Below are 23017 nucleotides of genomic sequence, written 5' to 3' on the forward strand. Positions count from 1 at the left end.
CACATATGATGTAATGTCTCTGGAGGATATAATAGTACTGGAGTGTTATAAGAGGAGCGGCTGATATCAGTCACACATATGATATAATAGTGCTGGAGTGATATAAGAGGAGCGGCTGATATCAGTCACATATGATGTAATGTCTGGAGGATATAATAGTACTGGAGTGATATAAGAGGAGCGGCTGATATCAGTCACATATGATGTAATGTCTCTGGAGGATATAATAGTACTGGAATGTTATATAACAGGAGCGGCTGATATCAGTCACACATATGATGTAATGTCTCTGGAGGATATAATAGTGCTGGAGTGTTATAAGAGGAGCGGCTGATATCAGTCACATATGATGTAATGTCTCTGGAGGATATAATAGTGCTGGAGTGTTATAAGAGGAGCGGCTGATATCAGTCACACAAATGATGTAATGTCTCTGGAGGATATAATAGTGCTGGAGTGTTATAAGAGGAGCTGCTGATATCAGTCACACATATGATGTAATGTCTCTGGAGGATATAATAGTACTGGAGTGATATAAGAGGAGCGGCTGATATCAGTCACACATATGATGTAATGTCTCTGGAGGATATAATAGTACTGGAGTGATATAAGGGGAGCGGCTGATATCAGTCACATATGATGTAATGTCTCTGGAGGATATAATAGTACTGGAGTGATATTAGAGGAGCGGCTGATATCAGTCACATATGATGTAATGTCTCTGGAGGATATAATAGTACTGGAGTGTTATAAGAGGAGCGGCTGATATCAGTCACACATATGATGTAATGTCTCTGGAGGATATAATAGTGCTGGAGTGATATAAGAGGAGCGGCTGATATCAGTCACATATGATGTAATGTCTGGAGGATATAATAGTGCTGGAGTGATATAAGAGGAGCGGCTGATATCAGTCACACATATGATGTAATGTCTCTGGAGGATATAATAGTGCTGGAGTGTTATAAGAGGAGCGGCTGATATCAGTCACATATAATGTAATGTCTCTGGAGGATATAATAGTGCTGGAGTGTTATAAGAGGAGCGGCTGATATCAGTCACACATATGATGTAATGTCTCTGGAGGATATAATAGTACTGGAGTGTTATAAGAGGAGCGGCTGATATCAGTCACATATGATGTAATGTCTGGAGGATATAATAGTACTGGAGTGATATATGAGGAGCGGCTGATATCAGTCACACATATGATGTAATGTCTCTGGAGGATATAATAGTACTGGAGTGATATATGAGGAGCGGCTGATATCAGTCACACATATGATGTAATGTCTCTGGAGGATATAATAGTACTGGAGTGTTATAAGAGGAGCGGGTGATATCAGTCACATATGATGTAATGTCTCTGGAGGATATAATAGTGCTGGAGTGATATAAGAGGAGCGGCTGATATCAGTCACATATGATGTAATGTCTCTGGAGGATATAATAGTACTGGAGTGTTATAAGAGGAGCGGCTGATATCAGTCACACAAATGATGTAATGTCTCTGGAGGATATAATAGTACTGGAGTGATATTAGAGGAGCGGCTGATATCAGTCACATATGATGTAATGTCTCTGGAGGATATAATAGTACTGGAGTGTTATAAGAGGAGCGGCTGATATCAGTCACACATATGATGTAATGTCTCTGGAGGATATAATAGTACTGGAGTGATATAAGAGGAGCGGCTGATATCAGTCACATATGATGTAATGTCTCTGGAGGATATAATAGTACTGGAGTGTTATAAGAGGAGCGGCTGATATCAGTCACACATATGATGTAATGTCTCTGGAGGATATAATAGTGCTGGAGTGATATAAGAGGAGCGGCTGATATCAGTCACATATGATGTAATGTCTCTGGAGGATATAATAGTGCTGGAGTGATATAAGAGGAGCGGCTGATATCAGTCACACATATGATGTAATGTCTCTGGAGGATATAATAGTGCTGGAGTGATATAAGAGGAGCGGCTGATATCAGTCACATATGATGTAATGTCTCTGGAGGATATAATAGTACTGGAGTGTTATAAGAGGAGCGGCTGATATCAGTCACATATGATGTAATGTCTCTGGAGGATATAATAGTGCTGGAGTGATATAAGAGGAGCTGCTGATATCAGTCACACATATGAATGTCTCTGGAGGATATAATAGTGCTGGAGATATGGGACATAAAGTAGTGATCATGGGGGGCAGAGAGTGAAGAACACAGCAGGCAGTTTCTTCCGAGTCTAAAATAGCTGATAACAGGGAGCAATATATTGTATTCAGTCGAACAGCAAATTGTTAGACTACAGGTGACATCATGTATAGCCATGTCAATATAAAAGCGCAGACAATAAATTTCTGTACTGGGAACTACAACTCCCAGCATACTTTTCTTGGGATTGGAGGATAAGGATGAAGCTAACACCACTCCTGTGTTTCTACAGCTGTGATTGACAACTAATTCCGGAAGTAACGGCAGGAGGAGGCGGGGTATAAACGTCTTTCTGGATTCTGATTGGCTAAAAAGCCGTAGACCGGAAATAGAAAACTGGGAAACGTGCGCGGCTCTCCCATTGGCTAAGGCCTTTATTATTCTCTCGGGCTCCCTACGAGCTCCTTTCCCGGTGTCTTGTGATAGAGTGACCAAGGGGGGAACGGGGACTTACCTGTAGGCGGTGGCTAGCGTGACACCGAAGATCCAGACTCGCTGGTTTTATTCACCGACGGACCCTAAACAGAGTGAGCAGTGGCGTCCCCGGTGGGACACGTGGGCTGATACCAGTCAACGACCGCTGTGCTTCCCGGTGTCACCACAGATAATTTCGGTTTTATGCGGAGCTCCTTCCTCCGTCGTCTTTCGTTTTCCGTCTACTGCGCCTGCGCACTGCTTCCGAAGCTACCCGAACATAGGCAGCCAATGAAAGCGCGTCGTCAGGCGACTAATCAGCGTTCACAGACGTCCTCTTCTAGGGCAACGGCCGCCCATCTGAGGGGAGCGAGCTGTTGATTGGCTGTAGCTCGCAAGCGTTTCGCCTCTCGTCCAATTAAAGGCGTGTTTAGTGTCCTAGCGACCCAATCTAATGCGCGGGGTGTGGTCAGTAGAGGCTGTGGCGAGTGAGCGGCGGCTGTTATTGTGTCTGTGTTTGGTTTGATACAATGGAGACGACGCGTTCAGCGGTGTGTGGGGATAATGGCAGGGGGAGCCGTCAGGAGGCTGGCAGCGGTGTGTGAGGAGAATGTGAGAGGAATAAGGGCAGGGGGAGCCGTCAGTAGGCTGGCAGCGGTGTGTGAGAGGAATAAGGGCAGGGGGAGCCGTCAGTAGGCTGGCAGCGGTGTGTGAGGAGAAAGAGGGATAAGGGCAGGGGGAGCCGTCAGGAGGCTGGCAGCGGTGTGTGAGGAGAATGTGAGAGGAATAAGGGCAGGGGGAGCCGTCAGGAGGCTGGCAGCGGTGTGTGAGGAGAATGTGAGAGGAATAAGGGCAGGGGGAGCCGTCAGTAGGCTGGCAGCGGTGTGTGAGGAGAATGTGAGAGGAATAAGGGCAGGGGGAGCCGTCAGGAGGCTGGCAGCGGTGTGTGAGGAGAATGTGAGAGGAATAAGGGCAGGGGGAGCCGTCAGGAGGCTGGCAGCGGTGTGTGAGGAGAATGTGAGAGGAATAAGGGCAGGGGGAGCCGTCAGGAGGCTGGCAGCGGTGTGTGAGGAGAATGTGAGAGGGATAAGGGCAGGGGGAGCCGTCAGGAGGCTGGCAGCGGTGTGTGAGGAGAATGTGAGAGGAATAAGGGCAGCGGGAGCCGTCAGTAGGCTGGCAGCGGTGTGTGAGGAGAATGAGAGGAATAAGGGCAGGGGGAGCCGTCAGGAGGCTGGCAGCGGTGTGTGAGGAGAATGTGAGAGGAATAAGGGCAGGGGGAGCCGTCAGGAGGCTGGCAGCGGTGTGTGAGGAGAATGTGAGAGGAATAAGGGCAGGGGGAGCCGTCAGGAGGCTGGCAGCGGTGTGTGAGGAGAATGTGAGAGGAATAAGGGCAGGGGGAGCCGTCAGGAGGCTGGCAGCGGTGTGTGAGGAGAATGTGAGAGGAATAAGGGCAGGGGGAGCCGTCAGGAGGCTGGCAGCGGTGTGTGAGGAGAATGTGAGAGGGATAAGGGCAGGGGGAGCCGTCAGGAGGCTGGCAGCGGTGTGTGAGGAGAATGTGAGAGGAATAAGGGCAGCGGGAGCCGTCAGTAGGCTGGCAGCGGTGTGTGAGGAGAATGAGAGGAATAAGGGCAGGGGGAGCCGTCAGGAGGCTGGCAGCGGTGTGTGAGGAGAATGTGAGAGGAATAAGGGCAGGGGGAGCCGTCAGGAGGCTGGCAGCGGTGTGTGAGGAGAATGTGAGAGGAATAAGGGCAGGGGGAGCCGTCAGGAGGCTGGCAGCGGTGTGTGAGGAGAATGTGAGAGGGATAAGGGCAGGGGGAGCCGTCAGGAGGCTGGCAGCGGTGTGTGAGGAGAATGTGAGAGGAATAAGGGCAGCGGGAGCCGTCAGTAGGCTGGCAGCGGTGTGTGAGGAGAATGTGAGAGGAATAAGGGCAGGGGGAGCCGTCAGTAGGCTGGCAGCGGTGTGTGAGGAGAATGTGAGAGGGATAAGGGCAGGGGGAGCCGTCAGGAGGCTGGCAGCGGTGTGTGAGGAGAATGTGAGAGGGATAAGGGCAGGGGGAGCCGTCAGGAGGCTGGCAGCGGTGTGTGAGGAGAATGTGAGAGGAATAAGGGCAGGGGGAGCCGTCAGGAGGCTGGCAGCGGTGTGTGAGGAGAATGTGAGAGGAATAAGGGCAGCGGGAGCCGTCAGTAGGCTGGCAGCGGTGTGTGAGGAGAATGAGAGGAATAAGGGCAGGGGGAGCCGTCAGGAGGCTGGCAGCGGTGTGTGAGGAGAATGTGAGAGGGATAAGGGCAGGGGGAGCCGTCAGGAGGCTGGCAGCGGTGTGTGAGGAGAATGTGAGAGGGATAAGGGCAGGGGGAGCCGTCAGGAGGCTGGCAGCGGTGTGTGAGGAGAATGTGAGAGGAATAAGGGCAGGGGGAGCCGTCAGGAGGCTGGCAGCGGTGTGTGAGGAGAATGTGAGAGGAATAAGGGCAGGGGGAGCCGTCAGGAGGCTGGCAGCGGTGTGTAGGGTGGTAGGGGGTGTAGACGTCTACGTTCTCCAGTGTATAGGTTCTGTTTATTGCAGCTCTTCAGCCCTTGTCGCGGTTGTGTTAATATTGTGGCGTTCGCAGTTTGGCGTATACGCCGGGATCCAAATTCAACTATAGAGCCCCATTCACACAACGAATTCCAAGAGCGTCCTTAGGCTGCATGTCGGGGCGGTACGCGGCGGTATAATTTTTTACAATTTTTCTAAGGCCCCATGCAAACGACCGTGCTCACGATTGCGGGCACGGCCGTCTGCATTTTCGGGCCGTGCTCCCGTACAATGTAGGGAAGCACGGCCTGTAAAACACGAACCAACGGACATGCTCCATAATTCCCGGCACAGTTCTACGGCACGGTCATCCATCCGTAGCGATATGTAAAGGTGTCCACGACCAATAGAACTGAATGGGTCTGTAAAACCGCGGACGGTGTTGCGGTTTTACGGTCGTGTGCATGGGACCTGAGTGTGTGGAATAGTTTAGTCGACTACGCTATTCCGTTCTGAGGCATCCTGCAAAAAAAACTAGTGACGTACAGCTCTACAGTGATTTATGTCGCAGCCTCCTGTCATAGGTTTACATCAGAAAACCCTCCTGACGTTTCCTCCGGCGTACACTGCGACTGCTCCGCGAAGACACCCTTTATTCAGATCCGGCAGCCATCTTTAGCCTCTGCTTTCCTCACAAGCCTGGCAGTAGCGACGCGGACTATCGTATGTTCTGCGCTCAGAATTATCCGTTCTCTATAAGGCTAGTCCTCCACGGCGACAAAAATCTCCACACGCTGCGTGAAAGACAAGCGGAAAAAAACACTCAGAAATTGATGTGCGTTGTGTTTTTTTAATCCGCAGCAGGTCAACTGTATTTGCGTAATTGCTGCTTTTTTGTTGCAGGTTTTCCGCTTTGAACTTAATGAGGAGGTAAAACCCACAACAAATAGCAGATGTTGCGATTTTTTGCGCCGGAAAAGCTGCGATTTATGCTACAAAAATCACAACTAAAATATAAATTAAAAAAATCTTACCCAGAATTCTGTGCTGCTTCGTCCAGACCGACCTCCTGGGATGACTTTTTATCATGTGACCGCCGCATCCAATCACAGGCTGCAGAGGTCACATGAGATAAGAAGGCCTCTCAGGATGGCAGAGGGACGCGCTTCTACGGGTAAGGTTTCCGTTATTTTTGTTGGTCTGAATAGCGCAGTTTATCACACCGATCTACCCGGTGATAAGAAATGGATTCCTATAAAGGTGATGGATGGTGTTAGGATCTGATAAAGATAGATCAGAAGTGTAAGGGTATGTTCACACGGCGGGGGTCCGTAACGGCTGAAATTACGGGGATGTTTCAGCCTGTAAACATCCCCGTAATTTCAGCCGTACCGGCATGTGCAGGCGCTTGAACGCCGCGTCAATTACGGCCGTAATTAGCGCTGCTATTCATTGGAGTCAATGAATAGCGGCTCCAATTACGGCCAAAGAAGTGACAGGTCACTTCTTCTACGCGGGCGTCTATTTACGCGCCGTCATTTGACAGCGGCGCGTAAATATACGCCTCGTGTGAACAGACAAACGTCTGCCCATTGCTTTCAATGGGCAGATGTTTGTCAGCGCTATTGAGGCGCTATTTTCAGACGTAATTCGGGGCAAAAACGCCCGAATTACGTCCGTAAATAGGCCGTGTGAACATACCCTAAGCGTGACGCCGATGTCTTTAACGTGAGATGCTCGTATGGCGCTGTGATGGCGCGGTCTTAAGGACTGTACATTACAGCTGACCGTCTGCTGCAACGGCTGGAATTTGAGATAACCGATTAACCCCTTAGATGCTGCTGTCAATAGTGAGGGAGTCTGCCATTTTAGTACACCCATTAGGGTACGTTCACACGGCTTATTTTTGGGCCGTAAACGGCCTAAAAATCGGAAGCAGAACGCCTCCAAACATCTGCCCATCGATTTCAATGGGAAAAACAGCGTTCTGTTCCGACTGGCGTTTTTTTTTTGTTTTTTTTGGGCCCTTTTTAATAACGGCCGCGTAAGAAAAACACTCGTGAAAAAGTGCATGTCACTTCTTGAGCCATTTTTGTAGCCGTTTTTCATTGACTATAGAAAAACAACTCCGAAACCGGCCGCGAAAAACGAGAGTTTGCTTAAAGAACATCTGAAAATCAGGAGCTGTTTTTCCTTGAAAACCGCTCCGTGTTTTCAGAAGTTTTTAGTAAGCGTGTGAAGATACCCTTATAGGATACCTGCTGCAATACGCTGACAGGAATAATACATAAGTATTGCAGTGTATATTGATCAAACAATCGCACTGTCAAGTCCCCCGGTGGAATTAAAAAGAAAAAAAATCTAAAAGCCTCCTTTAAAAAAAAAATAACAGCGATCAAAAAGTGCTGCCCAAAAAAAAGCATCGGTTGTCCCGCACAGAACAGTCCCTCCACATCTTTGACGACGTAAAAGCAAAAGTTATCTCATACTGTGGAGATGCCAACAACAAATTATTTATCTTTTTAAGCGTTTTCATTGTGCAAAAGTAGTAAAACCAAAAAAGATACACGTTTGGTATTGTGGTAATCTTGGGCTAAGTTCACATTACCGGTGTCTCCCATTTCTGCAGCACGTTTGGTTTCGTGAAAGAATTACCATTGAAATCAATGGTAATTAAAACTGAAGCGATTCTTTCCGTTCAGATTTTCCGTAATCTTTGATGGAAGAGACGTAAACGGGAGACAACGGAAGTATGAACTTTTGCTGTAAAAACCAAACCCAAAAAACTGGTCGAATTGCTGTTTTTTTTTTCCCCAAAAAATTAACGTCTTTCAATACATTATATGCACGCCAAAATTATAGTTACATAGTTACATAGTTACATAGTTAGTACGGCTGAAAAAAGACACATGTCCATCAAGTTCAACCAAGGGAAGGGAAAAGGGAAGGAAAAATTTCTACACATAGGAGCTAATATTTTTTTGTTCTAGGAAATTATCTAACCCTTTTTTAAAGCCATCTACTGTCCCTGCTGTGACCAGCTCCTGCGGTAGGCTATTCCATAAATTCACAGTTCTCACTGTAAAGAAGCCTTGTCGCCTCTGCAGCTTGAACCTTTTTTTCTCCAGACGGAGGGAGTGCCCCCTTGTTTTTTGAGGGGGTTTTACAAGGAACAGGATTTCACCATATTTTTTGTATGTGCCATTAATATATTTATATAAGTTAATCATGTCCCCCCTTAGTCGTCTTTTTTCAAGGCTAAATAGGTTTAATTCTTTCAATCTTTCCTCATAACTTAAATTCTCCATGCCCCTTATTAGCTTCGTTGCTCTTCTTTGTATTTTTTCCAACTCCAGGGCATCCTTTCTATGAACTGGAGCCCAGAACTGAACTGCATATTCTAGATGAGGCCTCACTAATGCTTTGTAAAGTGGCATTATTACATCCCTGTCCCGCGAGTCCATGCCTCTTTTAATACACGACAATATCCTGCTGGCCTTTGAAGCAGCTGATTGACACTGCATGCTGTTATTGAGTTTATGATTTACAAGTACACCCAGATCCTTCTCAACAAGTGAATCCGCCAGTGTAGCGCCCCCTAGGACATATGATGCATGCAGGTTGTTGGTACCAAGATGCATAACTTTACATTTATCTACATTAAACTTCATTTGCCAAGTGGACGCCCAAACACTTAGTTTGTTTAAATCTGCCTGTAATTCATGAACATCTTCCATAGTCTGAACTATATTACATAGCTTGGTGTCATCTGCAAAAATAGAAATAGTGCTATTAATCCCTTCCTCTATATCATTAATAAATAAGTTGAATAATAGTGGTCCCAGCACTGAACCCTGGGGTACACCACTTATAACCGGGGACCATTCAGAGAAGGAATCATTGACCACAACCCTCTGGATACGGTCCTTGAGCCAATTCTCAATCCAATTACAAACTATATTTTCTAAACCTATAGTCCTTAATTTACCCATTAGGCGTCTATGGGGGACAGTGTCAAATGCCTTTGCAAAGTCCAAAAACACTAAATCCACAGCGGCCCCTCTGTCTAGACTTCTGCTCACCTCTTCATAAAAACAGATTAGGTTAGTTGTCCATTAAAAAACACAACTCGTCCTGCAATAAAATGAGCGTTTATACAGATACAGAAATAATAAAAAAGTTACGGCTTTTCGAAAGACGGTAATGGAGAAAAAAAAACTGCGTCATGAAGGCAAAAACTGCCTGTAGAGCCAAGGGATTAAGTGTACCCCCCGCCCCCCCAGGCTTTTTGCCTTCCCGAATGTTTGTAAATTATATGATCTTTTCTTATTGGTGACTTGGTAGGTTGTAATGATTTTGTCCTTGCTTCACAAGGACGTCCCGCCGAGCTTTTGCCTATTTCAGCACATATAGCTGCAGTGTAAAGTATGGCGGAGATACAGAGCAGCAGCCTGAGCACACTGCAGTTCTCTGGACACAACTGTCATACTGACAACTTGATCCTAGTAATGTGACAAAGTTAAATAATTCTGTCACTGAAATAGCAAAGATTGCACTGCATGTAAGACGACGTTCACACCTGCGTCGGGGGTTTCCATTGTTCTGCTCTGACCGTGGAGCAGAACAAGGGGTAACTGTAAGCGACGGTTCTCTTGCGCCATGGACACCACCGGAGGCCGATGGAACTCCTTAAAGAGGCTCTGTCACCAGATTTTGCAACCCCTATCTGCTATTGCAGCAGATAGGCGCTGCAATGTAGATTACAGTAATGTTTTTATTTTTAAAAAACGAGCATTTTTGGCCAAGTTATGACCATTTTTGTAGTTATGCAAATGAGGCTTGCAAAAGTCCAAGAGGGTGTGTTTAAAAGTAAAAGTCCAAGTGGGCGTGTATTATGTGCGTACATCGGGGCGTTTTTAATACTTTTACTAGCTGGGCGTTCTGATGAGAAGTATCATCCACTTCTCTTCAGAACGCCCAGCTTCTGGCAGTGCAGATCTGTGACGTCACTCACAGGTCCTGCATCGTGTCGGACACATCGGCACCAGAGGCTTCAGTTGATTCTGCAGCAGCATCGGCGTTAGCAGGTAAGTCGATGTAGCTACTTACCTGCAAACGCTGATGCTGCTGCAGAATCAACTGTAGCCTCTGGTGCCGGTGTCCTCGCTCGTCTGACACGATGCAGGACCTGTGAGTGACGTCACAGCGTGATCTCTCGAGAACACGGCTGTGTCTGCACTGCCAGAAGCTGGGCGTTCTGAAGAGAAGTGGATGATACTTCTCATCAGAGCGCCCAGCTAGTAAAAGTAGTAAACACGCCCCGATGTACGCACATAATACACGCCCACTTGGACTTTTACTTTTAAACACGCCCACTTGGACTTTTGCAAGCCTCATTTGCATAACTACAAAAATGGTCATAACTTGGCCAAAAATGCTCGTTTTTTAAAAATAAAAACGTTACTGTAATCTACATTGCAGCGCCTATCTGCTGCAATAGCAGATAGGGGTTCCAAAATCTGGTGACAGAGCCTCTTTAACTATATATAGGCTTTCAATCGGGGTGTCTGCGGTTTCACCGGAAACAATAGTGTAGCATGCTGCGCCATTGTCTCTGGTGATCTTGGCCAAATCTGCACCGAAGGCTCCTAACAGAGTCTCCAATGCAGATGTGAACAAGGCCTTAGTGATGTGTTACCGAATTCAGAAGCGGTATAATGGCCCCACAGCTGCCCCCATGCTGTATAATGCCCCCCCACAGTATAATGCCCCCATAGCTGCCTCCATACACTATAATGCCCCCATTGGTACCTAATAAAAAAATGCAAACCTCGTTCCCACGATGAACGGAGGAGATCCGGTCTGTTCTATGAGTGGCTTGCTGCAGATAGGCGCAATGACCTCACTGCTCGCGGTTGGCGTTACGTAGTGAATGGTAGAGCAGGGAACGTGCTTTCCCGTAGGATTCAATTTTGTCTGCGTCCTGAGGATGCAGATACAGTTTAAACCTCCCCAAAAAATAAACGAAACACCCGCGCTGAATTTCGGTTTAATTTTTTTTCCGATTAATCGCTCTGCTATACTTTAAACATTTAGGGTATGTTCACACGCACTGTTTTCAGACGTAATTCTGGCGTTTTACGGCTCGAATTAGGCCTGAAAAAACGGCTCCATTACGCCTACAAACATCTGCCCATTGCTTTCAATGTGTTTTTCGATGTTCTGTTCCCACGAGGTGTAATTTTACGTGTCGCCGTCAAGACGGCGCGTAAAAACACGCCCGTGTCAAAGTGCATGTCACTTCTTGGGACGATTTTGGAGCCGTTTTTCATTGACTCCATTGAAAAACAGCTCCAATAACGTCCGTAAAATACGCAGCGAAAAAAGCAAGTAGTTAAAAAACGTCTGAAAATCAGGAGCTGATTTCAGGCGAAAACCGCTCCGTAATTTCAGACGTATTTTGCTACTGCGTGTAAACATACCCTTATTTTTTGGGCGTTTTTTTTAATGTAGTGTCACTGTACGTCCTTTTTTTCTGGCGTTTTCTGATTTTGTTTTTTAAGAGAAGCCTATAAGAAAAACGGCAGAAAAAGACGCCATACCCAGAACATTCTGCTTTTTGCAAAAACGCCACTGATCATAAAAAAAGCAACAAAAATGCCACAAACTGAAACACGGTTGTATGTAGTGCATTTATATTTCACTATAGACTCTTATGTAACGTCTGGCCGCACTAAAACGCCTAAAGCTGGGTTCACACGACCTATTTTCAGACGTAATGGAAGCGTTTTACGCCTCGAATTACGTCCAAAAAAACGGCTCCAATACGTCGGCAAACATCTGCCCATTACTTTCAATGGGTCTTACGATGTACTGTGCTGACGACCTGTCATTTTACGCGTCGCTGTCAAAAGAAGTGCAGGACACTTATATATATTACATGCAGGACACTTAAATACATTATATGCAGGACACTTATATACATTATATGCAGGACAATTATATACATTATATGCAGGACACTTATATACATTATATGCAGGACACTTATATACATTATATGCAGGACACTTATATACATTATATGCAGGACACTTATATACATTATATGCGGGACACTTATATACATTATATGCGGGACAATTATATACATTATATGCAGGACACTTCTATACATTATATGCGGGACACTTAAATACATTATATGCAGGACACTTATATACATTATATGCAGGACAATTATATACATTATATGCGGGACACTTATATACATTATATGCGGGACACTTATATACATTATATGCGGGACACTTATATACATTATATGCAGGACACTTATATACATTATATGCAGGACACTTATATACATTATATGCAGGACACTTATATACATTATATGCAGGACACTTCTATACATTATATGCGGGACACTTATATACATTATATGCGGGACACTTATATACATTATATGCGGGACACTTATATACATTATATGCGGGACACTTATATACATTATATGCGGGACACTTATATACATTATATGCAGGGCACTTATATACATTATATGCGGGACACTTATATACATTATATGCGGGACACTTATATACATTATATGCAGGACACTTATATACATTATATGCGGGACACTTATATACATTATATGCGGGACACTCCTATACATTATATGCAGGACACTTCTTGGGACGTTTTTGGAGCCGTTTTCTCATAGACTCCAATGAAGAACAGCTCCAAAAACGGCCGTAAAAACGCTGCGAAAAACGTGAGTTGCTCAAAAAACGTCTGAAAATCGGGCTGTTTTCTCTTGAAAACAGCTCCGTATTTTCAGACGTTTTTGACTCTACGTGTGAACATAGCCTAAGATTTCTCTGGCAGCAGCTTCTCCCGCAAGAACAAAGGATCGGGCATGTTAAAATCTTGAACGCTAAGATCCTTCTTTCCCTCTACATCTGCCGAAATAATCGGGTTCAGATGAGTTTTGTGTTTGGCTGCCTTAAAGCCTGCTAAGTAAATTAGAAAAAAGGAACACGGCGCCACAAAGGACAATTCAGAATTTGATAGATGATGAGAATAGGATGGATGCGACAATTGCGCTCACCTCGGGTGATGGACACCAGAGGTGTCAACAAAGCTTGGAAAGCTGCAGCCAGGTCCACATCACAGCCAAACGAAGTTTGCTGTCGGTTTGTAATAGGATTAAAAGTAGGAAAAAACGGGACCAACGGCGCTGCTTGGATAAGGCTTAATCTACGACCACCATGGTAGGTAGGTACAATGGGCTTTAATGTTAACAGGCTACGCGTTTCGACGCCGAACTGACGTCTTCCTCATGCCAATACAGACTGTGCGGTTCCTGCCTTATTTATACAACACGGCAAGGAAAAAGACCGCCAGAAAAACGGCTCAAAGGTCATATACATAGCAGAATAAAGAAACAGTAATGTGAGTTTAAAATACATACACGCATAATGATTCAATACAAGGGAACAGAACTATCAAAGGATTTAAAAAGTGTAAACACACATACAAAAGTTAACACTTTATTCATAAAGGATTCTTTAGTGGAACCCCGCACTGACATGCCAATCTGACACAAGCAGTATATATGTCTAACACACAAAACACTTTTTAAATCCTTTGATATTTCTGTTCCCTTGTGCTGCATGTGACATAAAGTGCATCTTCAGCTTCTTACATAATGGGAGGAATTTATTAGGACTGGGGTTTTATACACCAGTCTTAGTCCTGATTCACACAAACGTGGGGAAACTCTGACGTGAAAAATGTGCCCCTGTGCGAGTCCCGTTTTCACGGATCCCCATAGACGAGCCTATGGAGGGTCCGTGAAAACAAGATAATAGGACAGGGTCTATTTTTCAACGGACACTTCACACGGACCATTAAAACAACTGTCATGTGAACTGCGCCATTGAAAAACATGCGTCAGTGTGACAGCCGTTGTCTTAACGGCGGTCACACGGACGTATTCAACGCTCGTGTGAATCAGCCCTCTTCATAAAATAGCCGCATCTCTGGCTCTACGCCAATTTTATATCTGTTCAAAATTTTTGCAAACTTCAGGGGTTTTTTCCATTTTAGGCACGCTCTTTCCATGCGGAGTCCAGGCTGTTAATATCACAAATGATTGTCTAGACTGGATACATTTGTAACAAACCCTCAGCTGTGAGAAGTACAGCTAATAATTAGCATCAAAAGAATGGCGTACGGCATTGATAAATCTGTCGCATTTTATAATTACTTTAATCCCTTTTCACCAAATTTTTCAAAACTGTCGAGTGAGGTGTAAAATATCTGAAATACAGTCAATTTAGCGCACTGTATGCATGCTAGTTTTTTTACGCAATTTAATGCTTTCAATTTGTAAGGCCTTGTTCACACGGCGCTGAAAAAAAAACGTAAACGTTTCTTGTGACGCGTTTTGTGTGCTTTTTTGGCGCGGAATTAGGATTCCCATTGACTATGGGAATTAGGCGCGTTTTACGTGCCAAGAATTGACCTAACACTGACTGACCCGCTGTCATTTCCTGTGGTTAACAAACGTCTTATTAGTTCTGGGGTGAGTTCCTGTAATGTGTCCTGTGAACAGTCATCAGGGTCGGGTATTTTCTTCTATGGACACTTTGGCAGGTTGTGGTTTGTCACGGGGCAGAGTTTGGCAGAATAGACATTTCCGTAACTTCCATAGAAATGGAGAGACCCGCACACAAGCCACTTCTCTATACATTCTCCGCACGCATGTGGCGGCCACATCATCAGGTAGGACAGAGGTTGGATGACACCCGTTGTGGAGAGAACTAGGAGCCTCATCTATCAGATATTTAGGGCCTATCCCGTGGATAGACCATAGATGCTTAAAGGGGTTGTCTCACGATTAAATGTTGTCATTTAACCGCAGGATAGGTGATAACATGTTGATTGGTGCGGGTCCGACTGCTGGGACCCCCACCAATCATGATAAAGGTGGTCCATTTCCTTTGAATGAATGAAGCTGCAGGTCGCACATGCGCCCTGGTGCTCCATTCTCTATAGCACTCTCGAGATGTACTCCGCTATCTCCGGCAGTCCTGTAGAAAGTGAATGGAGCGGCAGTGCACATGTACGACCTGCCTCTCCATTCGGAGGAATGGGATCCTCCTGATCGATGGAGGTCCTAGCAGTCGGACCCCCACTGATCTGCATGTTATCACATGCTATAGTTAGGGGATAACATTTAATCCTGAGACAACCCCTTTTAATTGGGAATATCCCTTTAATATTTCTGTTTGTAGTGGAAGGATTCAGGAGTGTTATAGTAGAAGCAGTAGGAGGGACCCCTGAGATCTACGCTGATGTAAGAGCGACAGATAGATGTAAATGTCTCTCGAGGTTCTCTGCACTGGAGATGTGACAAGAAGTAGTGATCATGGAGGTGTCTGCGCTTCATCTAGTGTCCGTCTCTCCCAACCTAAAATTGCTGATATTAGAAAACAATAGGTTGCAGTGAACCGAGCAGTAAATGTAGGGAAGACCGCACGCTCATCTATGGGTTTGGGTTTTCTCACAATATTCTGTTTGTTATTCGTTCACCCTATATTCTGAAACACTGGTAATGGAGTGCTGTTAGATGTGAGCGCTGCTGCCCTCTGCTGGCTGCCTGCTTTAGTTTCATGGATTGGGGCATACAGTCTTATAGTTTGCTGCATTTTTACAATTACCCTAGAGTATATGTGAATAAATAACACCTAACAGTCTTTTCTCAGTAAGGTGTTACAGTCCACCATATAATTCAAAATATGTCCGTGATATTCCATTTCTCTACACAGCTAAACCAGTGACAGTCACTTCCCATCCTGGAGCATATGATGCATTCTGGGGAGAATTCTGTGTGACATTTCTGTGTACCAGTATTGATCACCAGTGTTTGTCCCCCATCAGCTGCCAGTGTTATTTGTTTTACCCCCTTCTCCTCTTCCATTCTTCCTGAATTATCCTGAAATCTGCACGGAAAACCCGCAGCAATTCTGAAGCTTGTGAATTCACACTTGGACTGGGTTCCCACGTAGCGTAAACCCTGCAGAATTTAGGCAACGGAATTCTGTGGGGAAATTCTGCAGCATTTACAGTAGCAGCAAAGTGGTTGAGATTTAGAAAATCTCATGCCCACGCTGCGAAAAAAAACACGCATCGTAAACGTTAGTAAATTGACCTGCGGTACGGAATTTAATTCCGCAGCATGTCAATTTATGCTGCGTTTTTATTAATATTCCTTGTATATAGGGATTAGTAATATAGTAGTTATATTCTTGTATATAGGAGCAGTATTATAGTAGTTATATTCTTGTATATAGGAGGAGTATTATAGTAGTTATATTCTTGTATATAGGAGGAGTATTATAGTAGTTATATTCTTGTATATAGGGGCAGTATTATAGTAATTATATTCTTGTATATAGGGGGCAGTGTTATAGTAGATATATTCTTGTATATAGGAGCAGTACTATAGTAGTTATATTCTTGTATATAGGGGTCAGTATTATAGTAGTTATATTCTTGTATATAGGAGGCAGTATTATAGTAGATATAGTCTTGTATATAGGGGGCAGTATTATAGTAGTTATTTTCTTGTATATAGGAGCAGTATAATAGTAGTTAGTTATATTCTTGTATATAGGGGCAGTATTATAGTAGTTATATTCTTGTATATAGGAGGAGTATTATAGTAGTTATATTCTTGTATATAGGAGGAGTATTATAGTAGTTATATTCTTGTATATAGGGGCAGTATTATAGTAGTTATATTCTTGTATATAGGGGGCAGTAGTATAGTAGTTATATTCTTGTATATAGGGGCAGTATTATAGTAGTTATATTCCTGTATATAGGGGGCAGTATTATAGTAGTTATATTCTTGTATATAGGGGCAGTATTATAGTAGTTATATTCTTGTATATAGGGGCAGTATTATAGTAGTTATATTCTTGTATATAGGAGGAGTATTATAGTAGTTATATTCTTGTATATAGGGGCAGTATTATAGTAATTATATTCTTGTATATAGGGGGCAGTGTTATAGTAGATATATTCTTGTATATAGGAGCAGTACTATAGTAGTTATATTCTTGTATATAGGGGGCAGTAGTATAGTAGTTATATTCTTGTATATAGGGGCAGTATTATAGTAGTTATATTCCTGTATATAGGGGGCAGTATTATAGTAGTTATATTCTTGTATATAGGGGCAGTATTATAGTAGTTATATTCTTGTATATAGGGGCAGTATTATAGTAGTTATATTCTTGTATATAGGGGCAGTATTATAGTAGTTATATTCTTGTATATAGGGGCAGTATTATAGTAGTTATATTCTTGTATATAGGGAGCAGTATTATAGTAGTTATATTTTTGTATATAAGAGCAGTATTATAGTAGTTATATTCTTGTATATAGAGGCAGTATTATAGTAGTTATATTCTTGTATATAGGGGCAGTATTATAGTAGTTATATTCTTCTGTATATAGGGGGCAGTATTATAGTAGTTATATTCTTGTATATAGGGGCAGTATTATAGTAGTTATATTCTTGTATATAGGAGCAGTATTATAGTGGTTATATTCTTGTATATAGGGGCAGTATTAGGGGAGATTCACACGAACGTTGCGTTTTTGCGCGCGCAAACAACGCAGCGTTTTGCGAGCGCAAAAACCATTTGACAGCTGCGTGTGTCATGCGTGTCTGATGCGCGGCTGCGTGATTTTCGCGCAGCCGGCATCATAGAGATGAGGCTTGTCAACGCCCGTCACTGTCCAAGGTGCTGAAAGAGCTAAATCTTTCAGCACCCTCGACAGTGAATGCCGAACACAACAGCGAAAAACCTGTAAAAAAAAAAGATAAAGTTCCTACTTACCGAGAACTTCCCGGCCGTTGCCTTGGTGACGCGTCCTTGGTGACGCGTCCTTGGTGACGCGCCTCTCTTGACATCGGGCCCCACCTCCCTGGATGACGCAGCAGTCCAAGTGACCGCTGCAGCCTGTGATTGGCTGCAGCCTGTGCTTGGCCTGTGATTGGCTGGAGCTGTCACTTGAACTGAAGTGTCATCCCGGGAGGTCGGACTGCAGGAAGGAGACAGGAGTAATCGGTAAGTTAGAACTTCGGTTTTTTTTACAGGTTAATGTATTTTGGGATCGCAAGTCACTGTCCATGGTGCTGAAACAGTTTAACTCTTTCAGCACCATGGACAGTGACTATCTCCTGACGTCGCGTACCGATAATTTTTTTGCCGGGATCGGCCAAAACGACTTTGGCCGAACCCGGTGAAGTTCGGTACGCTTGTCCGGCTTCGCTAATCGCAAAGACACTCCGTTTGGATGTTCGGAAACAGAAAAGCACGTGGTGCTTTTCGGTTTTCATTCATCCTTTTCACTGCTGTTGCGCGAATCACGCTCGTCCCTCGGAAGTGCTTCCGTGTGGTGCGCGTGATTTTCACGCAGCCATTGACTTCAATGGGTGCGTGATGCGCGAAATACGCAGAGTTATTGAACCTGTCGCGCTTTTTGCGCAGCAGACAAACGCTGCGCAAAAAGCACGGACTGTCTGTACTGCCCCATAGACTTGTATTGGTCCATGCGTGCCGCGTGAAAACCACGCGGCCCGCACGGACCGAATACACGCTCGTGTGAATCCCCCCTTATAGTAGTTATATTCTTGTATATAGGGGGCAGTATTATAGTAGTTATATTCTTTTATATAGGGGCAGTATTATAGTACTTATATTCTTGTATATAGGGGCAGTATTATAGTAATTATATTCTTGTATATAGGGGGCAGTGTTATAGTAGATATATTCTTGTATATAGGAGCAGTACTATAGTAGTTATATTCTTGTATATAGGGGTCAGTATTATAGTAGTTATATTCTTGTATATAGGGGGCAGTATTATAGTAGTTATATTCTTGTATATAGGAGGCAGTATTATAGTAGTTATATTCTTGTATATAGGAGGCAGTATTATAGTAGATATAGTCTTGTATATAGGGGGCAGTATTATAGTAGTTATATTCTTGTATATAGGGGGCAGTATTATAGTAGTTATATTCTTGTATATAGGGGCAGTATTATAGTAGTTATATTTTTGTATATAGGAGCAGTATTATAGTAGTTATATTCTTGTATATAGAGGCAGTATCATAGTAGTTATATTCTTGTATATAGGGGCAGTATCAGTAGTTATATTCTTGTATGTAGGGGTAATATAGTAGTTTTATTAAACTGTATATAGGTACAGTAGCATAGTAGTTATATTCTTGTATATAGGGAGCCGTATTAATGTACCTATATTCTTGTATATAGGGGCAGTATTGTAGTAGTTATATTCGTGTATATAGGGGCAGTATTGTAGTATTTATATTCTTGTATATAGGGGCAGTATTATAGTGGTTATATTCTTGTATATAGGGGCATTATAATGGTAGTTATAGTCTGTATGATAGTAGTTATATTCTTGCATATAGGGGCAGTATTATAGTAGTTATATTCTTCTGTATATAGGGGGCCGTATTATAGTAGTTATATTCTTTTATATAGGGGCAGTATTATAGTAGTTATATTCTTGTATATAGGGAGCAGTATTATAGTAGTTATATTCTTGTATATAGGGTCAGTATTCTAGTAGTTATATTCTTGTATATAGGGACAGTATCATAGTAGTTATACTCTTGTATATGGGAGCAGTATTATAGTAGTTTATATTCTTGTATATGGGGCAGTATTATAGTAGTTATATTCTTGTATATAGGGAGCAGTATTATAGTAGTTATATTCTTGTATATAGGGGCAGTATTATAGTAGTTATATTCTTGTATATAGGGGCAGTATTATAGTAGTTATATTCTTGTATATAGGGGGCAGTGTGATAGTAGTTATATTGTTGTACAGAGGGGCAGTATTATAGTAGTTATTCTCTTGTATAGAGGGGGCAGTATTATAGTAGTTATATTCTTGTATATAGGGGGCAGTATTATAGTAGTTATATTCTTGTATATAGGGATTAGTAATATAGTAGTTATATTCTTGTATATAGGAGCAGTATTATAGTAGTTATATTCTTGTATATAGGGGCAGTATTATAGTAATTATATTCTTGTATATAGGGGGCAGTGTTATAGTAGATATATTCTTGTATATAGGAGCAGTACTATAGTAGTTATATTCTTGTATATAGGGGGCAGTATTATAGTAGTTATATTCCTGTATATAGGAGGCAGTATTATAGTAGTTATATTCTTGTATATAGGGAGCAGTATTATAGTAGTTATGTTCTTTTATATAGGGGCAGTATTATAGCAGTTATATTTTTGTATATAGGAGCAGTATTATAGTAGTTATAGTCTTGTATATAGGGGGCAGTATTATAGTAGTTATATTCTTGTATATAGAGGCAGTATTATAGTAGTTATATTCTTGTATATAGGGGGTAGTATTATAGTCGTTATATTCTTGTATATAGGGGCACTATAATAGTAGTTATATTTTTGTATATAGGTACAGTATCATAGTAGTTATATTCTTGTATATAGGGGCAGTATCAGTAGTTATATTCTTGTATGTAGGGGGTAATATTATAGTAGTTTTATTAAACTGTATATAGGTACAGTAGCATAGTAGTTATATTTTTGTATATAGGGAGCCGTATTAATGTACCTATATTCTTGTATATAGGGGCAGTATTGTAGTAGTTATATTCTTGTATATAGGGGCAGTATTGTAGAATTTATATTCTTGTATATAGGGGCAGTATTGTAGTATTTATATTTGTGTATATAGGGGCAGTATTGTAGTATTTATATTCTTGTATATAGGGGCAGTATTATAGTAGTTATATTCTTGTATATAGGGGCAGTATTGTAGTATTTATATTTGTGTATATAGGGGCAGTATTGTAGTATTTATATTCTTGTATATAGGGGCAGTATTATAGTAGTTATATTCTTGTATATAGGGGCATTATAATGGTAGTTATAGTCTTGTATATAGGGGCAGTATGATAGTAGTTATATTCTTGCATATAGGGGCAGTATTAGGGCATGCCCCCACGTGGCGGAATTCCTCAGCAACTGTCCGCATCAATGCCGCACCTAATCCGCGTTGCGGATTACGGCTGCGGATCTGCCCAAAATGTGCAGTAAATTGATGCGGACTAGCTGCTGCGGACTGCGGTAAAAGTGCTTCCCTTCTCTCTATCAGTGCAGGATAGAGAGAAGGGACAGCACTTTCCCTAGTGAAAGTAAACGAATTTCATACTTACCGGCCGTTGTCTTGGTGACGCGTCCCTCTTTCGGCATCCAGCCCGACCTCCCTGGATGACGCGGCTGTCCATGTGACCGCTGCAGCCTGTGATTGGCTGCAGCCGTCACTTAGACTGAAACGTCATCCTGGGAAGCTGGACTGGAGACAGACGCAGGGAGTTCTCGGTAAGTATGAACTTCTATTTTTTTACAGGTAGCTGTATATTGGGATCGGTAGTCACTGTCCAGGGTGCAGAAACAGTTACTGCCGATCGCTTAACTCTTTCAGCACCCTGGACAGTGACTATTTACTGACGTCTCCTAGCAACGCTCCCGTAATTCCGGGAGCCCCATTGACTTCCTCAGTCTGGCTGTAGACCTAGAAATACATAGGTCCAGCCAGAATGAAGAAATGTCATGTTAAAAAAGCAAGACGCATCCGCAGCACACATAACATGTGCATGACAGCTGCGGACTTCATTGCGGAATTTAGAATCTCCATTGAAGTCAATGGAGAAATTCCGCCATGAGTCCGCAACCAGTCCGCCACTGGTCCGCAACAGACAGAGCATGCTGCGGACACCAAATTCCGCTCCGCAGCCTATGCTCCGCAGCGGAATTTTACGCATCGTCTAAACGAACACTTCTAAATTTAAGTGGAAGTCAATGGAGAAACGGCTCCGCTGCGGATTAACGCTGCGGAGTGTCCGCAGCGGAATTCAAGTGAAATTCCGCCACGTGTGAACCCAGCCTTATAGTAGTTATATTCTTCTGTATATAGGGGGCCGTATTATAGTAGTTATATTCTTGTACAGTGAAGGAAATAAGTATTTGATCCCTTGCTTATTTTGTAAGTTTGCCCACTGTCAAAGACATGAACAGTCTAGAATTTTTAGGCTAGGTTAATTTTACCAGTGAGAGATAGATTATATAAAAAAAAAAAAAAAAAAATAACATTGTCAAAATTATATATATTTATTTGCATTGTGCACAGAGAAATAAGTATTTGATCCCTTTGGCAAACAAGACTTAATACTTGGTGGCAAAACCCTTGTTGGCAAGCACAGCATTCAGACATTTTTAGTAGTTGATGATGAGGTTTGCACACATGTTAGATGGAATTTTGGCCCACTCCTCTTTGCAGATCATCTGTAAATCATTAAGATTTCGAGGCTGTCGCTTGGCAACTCGGATCTTCAGCTCCCTCCATAAGTTTTCGATGGGATTAAGGTCTGGAGACTGGCTAGGCCACTCCATGACCTTAATGTGCTTCTTTTTGAGCCACTCCTTTGTTGCCTTGGCTGTATGTTTTGGGTCATTGTCGTGCTGGAAGACCCAGCCACGAGCCATTTTTAATGTCCTGGTGGAGGGAAGGAGGTTGTCACTCAGGATTTGACGGTACATGGCTCCATCCATTCTCCCATTGATGCAGTGAAGTAGTCCTGTGCCCTTAGCAGAGAAACACCCCCAAAACATAATGTTTCCACCTCCATGCTTGACAGTGGGGACGGTGTTCTTTGGGTCATAGGCATCATTTCTCTTCCTCCAAAAACGGCGAGTTGAGTTAATGCCAAA

The 23017-nt window shown here is 43.2% G+C and overlaps 1 protein-coding gene across 2 annotated transcripts in view; it reads right to left on the reverse strand.

Annotated features, from left to right (window-relative positions):
* The window catches only part of KDM4A (lysine demethylase 4A), a 28622-nt gene extending 25651 nt beyond the window's left edge, over positions 1 to 2971 (reverse strand). For both annotated transcript variants that reach the window (XM_075832634.1, XM_075832633.1), the window contains exon 1: positions 2670 to 2971. The gene's annotated coding sequence lies outside the window, so the exon portion shown is untranslated. The remainder of the gene's footprint in view (positions 1 to 2669) is intronic.
* Positions 2972 to 23017: the final 20046 nt, after the last annotated feature.

Source organism: Rhinoderma darwinii, chromosome 7 (genome assembly GCF_050947455.1).
Source record: "Rhinoderma darwinii isolate aRhiDar2 chromosome 7, aRhiDar2.hap1, whole genome shotgun sequence".
NCBI lineage: Eukaryota > Metazoa > Chordata > Amphibia > Anura > Rhinodermatidae > Rhinoderma > Rhinoderma darwinii.